The sequence below is a fragment of the Suncus etruscus genome, chromosome 1, assembly GCF_024139225.1.
Source record: "Suncus etruscus isolate mSunEtr1 chromosome 1, mSunEtr1.pri.cur, whole genome shotgun sequence".
Taxonomy (NCBI): Eukaryota; Metazoa; Chordata; class Mammalia; order Eulipotyphla; family Soricidae; genus Suncus; species Suncus etruscus.
Genome location: NC_064848.1, coordinates 181,993,167 through 181,996,905, shown reverse-complemented (window position 1 = coordinate 181,996,905; position 3,739 = coordinate 181,993,167). Strand labels below are relative to the sequence as shown.

At 44.1% G+C, this 3,739-nt stretch overlaps 1 non-coding gene across 1 annotated transcript; it reads left to right on the top strand.

Annotated features, from left to right (window-relative positions):
• Positions 1–3,286: 3,286 nt before the first annotated feature.
• Positions 3,287–3,393, top strand: LOC126026025 (U6 spliceosomal RNA). The gene has a single exon (XR_007501557.1). It is a non-coding gene; the product is annotated as a U6 spliceosomal RNA (small nuclear RNA).
• The last annotated feature ends 346 nt before the right edge of the window (positions 3,394–3,739 follow it).

The window sequence follows — 3,739 nt, the reverse complement described above, 5'->3', positions numbered from 1 at the left end:
AGTGGATAAGATACTTGTCTTGCATGTAACTGGCCCATATTCAATCTCTAATTTCTCATATAGCCCCCAAGCACCGCCAGAAATAATTCCTTTGTTTTATTTTCTTTTTTTCTCTTTGGGCCACACCTGGCCATGCACAGGGGTTATTCTTATGTGGCCATGCACAGGGGTTATTCTTATTATTTCTGGCTCTGTGCTCAGAAGTTACTCCTGACAAGCTTGGGGGACCATATGGGATGCTGGGGATAGAACCCGGTTGGCCACTTGCAAGGCAAACACCCTACCGCTGTGCTATCACTCTGGCTCTTCCACCAGGAGTAATTCCTAAGTGCAAAGACATAAATAACTCTTGGGACCGGAGAGATAATATGAAGGTAAGGCGTTTGCCTTTCATGCAGAAGGACAGTGGTTCAAATCTCGGCATCCCATATGGTCCCCTGTGCCTGCCAGGGGTGATTTCTGAGCATAGAGCCAGGAGTAACCCCTGAGCAATGCCGGGTGTGACCCAAAAACAAAACAAAACAAAAAAATAACCCTTGAGTAATCTTTGAAAAAAAAATAATCATAAATAAAAGCCCAGACTCCTAACCAGAGTCTAGAGCACTGAGTGTGACCCCAAACCAAAACCAAAGTAAAATAGGAGAAACAAGTCTGGGGAAATGGATTAGTGGCTAAGCACATGCTTTGAATTCATGTATTAGATCTCTTGTACTTTGATCTCTTGCACTGGGGTGGGGGAAACCTCTAACCAAGGTTTAGAGGGATATGTTCTTTACTGCTTAATGGAAAAACTTGATTGTAAAACTTAAAACTAGTCACATCTGAGTATACAATGACTGAGACATAAGGGGTCTGGAATTAGCTCCTGCAGTCTGCATTGTTCTTCTACCACTTACTAGCTAAGACATCTTAGGATCTTGGGCATGTTACTCTCTTCTTCAATTTTGTCTTCTAGAAAATCAAAGTTGAGTGGCTGCAGCAATAGGACAGTAAGTAAACACTTGCCTTGCATGTGGCTGTCCCAGGTTTGATCCCCAGACCCTTATGTGGTCTTACAGTCCTCACTAGAAGTGATCCCTGGGCATAGAACCAGAAGTAAACCTGAGTACCACTTAGTGTGGCAACTAAAGTAAAGACAAATAAGTAAGATTAAATAATATTAAAGGAAATTATTTGAAAGGCTGAAGTCTGCATGCAGGAGTCCAGGTTTGATGTTCAGTTCCATGTGGTTCCCTGAATATTCTCAGGAGTGACTTCAAAGCCCTGAGTCAAGAATAGCCCCTGAGCAACGCCAGGTGTGATCCACAAAACAAAACAAACAAATAAACCAAGCCAAGTCTATTCTGGGGATAGTATCCTGATTGGAGACACAGTTTGAAGCCTTATGAGAAGTATATTCAGGTAATATTCTGTCATGCTCACCCTCTTGAAGAGCAGCCTCCAAGGAAATCAGCCAATGAGTCAGTCAATTCTCCTATTGCATAAGGAGAATACAAGAGAGAAGATTATAACCAAGTACACGAGCTAGAGAGACAGTGCAGAAGAAAGGCATTTGTCTTGCATGTGGCCAGCACTGGTTCCAATCCTGACAGTTCTTTGGTTCCCCTAATTTCTACAGAAATTATCCCTAAGAACAGATCCTAGGGGCCAGAGAGATAGCATGGAGGTAGGGTGTTTGCCTTGCATGGAGAAGGATGGTGGTTCGAATCCCGGCATCCCATTGGTAGCCCGATCCTGCCAGGAGCGACTTCTGAATCCCTGAGCACTGCTGAGTGTGACTCAAAAACAAAACAAAACAAAACAAAAAGAACAGGTCCAATGAGCAGATTCTGAGCACCATCAGGTGTGGCCCAAACTTGAACCCTGACCTTTGCAAAAGACACTGAGAACAGAGTTAGGAGAAACTCTAAAAACAAGGCACAATTTTTCCTTTCATAAAAGAAATTTCTTTTTTTGTTTGTTTGTTTTTGGGTCACATCCAGAAGCACTCAGGGGTTACTCCTTGCTCTATGCTTATAAATCACTCTTGGCAGGCTCGGGGGACAATATGGGATGCTGGGTATTGAACTAGGGTGGGCCTTGTACAAGACAAATGACCTATCTGCTGTACTATCATTTCAGTCTCCCTCATAAAGAAAATTTCTTCTGTAAAAGATGTCTCCCTCTTCCTAACCAGAAAGTGGAGGATTTGATTTTTTTATTTTTTTTTTTTGGGGGGGGGGTGATCACACCCAGTGGTGCACTGGGATCTCTCATGAGCTCTGTGATTAGGAATCACTCCTAAAAAAAAAAAAAAAGGGGCGGAGAGATAGCATGGAGGTAAGGCGTTTGCCTTTCATGCAGGAGGTCATCGGTTCAAATCCCGGTGCCCTGTATGGTCCCCCGTGCCTGCCAGGAGCAATTTCTGAGCCTGGAGCCAGAAATAACCCCTGAGCACTGCCGGGTGTGACCCAAAAACCACAAAAAAAAAAAAAAAAAAAAAAAAGGAATCACTCCTGACAGGGTTTGGAGGACCAAATGGAGTGCCAAAGATGAAATTCAGGTCAGTCTGGTGAAAGGAAATACCTAATACTCTGTACTGTCTCTTGCTTCTAGAGGAGGTTTCTTACTAATTCTTACTGATATATATATGGGACCAGAGTGATAGTACAGGTGGTAGGGCATTTGCCTTGTACACTGCCAACCTGGGTTCTACCTCCTGCATCCTATATGGTCACCAGAGCATCACCAGAGTATGTCCTGAATGCAGAGATAGGAGTAACCCCTGAGCATCACTGGTTTTGGCCCCAAACAAAATAAAAGGAAAAGATAATATATGCACACATTATTAGGGGTGATGGGCACTTCAGGGATCACTCCTACTACTGCTCAGGATACTATGTAGTGCTGGGTAACAAATACTGGGCTCCTATATGTTCTCCAGTCTGTTGAGTTCCCTCTCCTTCCATACAGACTCAATGTCTGACCATTCTTTTAAGTTCACTGATGGCTGATGCTTCCAGGCATACAAGAACCTTCACATGTTATTAAAGTTCTGTCTGTTTTCTTTTCTTTGTCTGTGGCCAGTCTAATTTATAGAGTCGTAGCTGGAGATTCAGAGAGTGGTAGAGGAAAAGATTTTGTGTGTGTGTGTGTGTGTGTGTGTGTGTGGTTTTTGGGTCATACCCGGCAGTGCTCAGGGGTTTTTCCTGGCTCCATGCTCAGAAATTGCCCCGGCAGGCACGGGGGACCATATGGGACGCCGGGATTCGAACCGATGACCTTCTGCATGAAAGGTAAACGCCTTGTGCTCGCTTCGGCAGCACATATACTAAAATTGGAATGATACAGAGAAGATTAGCATGGCCCCTGCGCAAGGATGACATGCAAATTCGTGAAAGGTAAACGCCTTACCTCCATGCTATCTCTCTGGTCCTAGGAAATGATATTTTACTGCCCCTATAATTAAAAAGAAGTATACACAAAACAGTAATTTTTAGGTTGGTAGGATTCATTCTTGTTTTTTTGTTTTTTGTTTTTGGGCCACACCCGGCGGTGCTCAGGGGTTACTCCTGGCTGTCTGCTCAGAAATAGCTCCTGGCAGGCATGGGGGACCATATGGGACACCAGAATTCGAACCAACCACCTTAGGGCCTGGATCGGCTGCTTGCAAGGCAAACGCCGCTGTGCTATCTCTCTGGGTCCTCATTCTTGTTTTTTTTTTTTTTTTTAGCTACACCCAGTGTTGCTCTGGGACTAC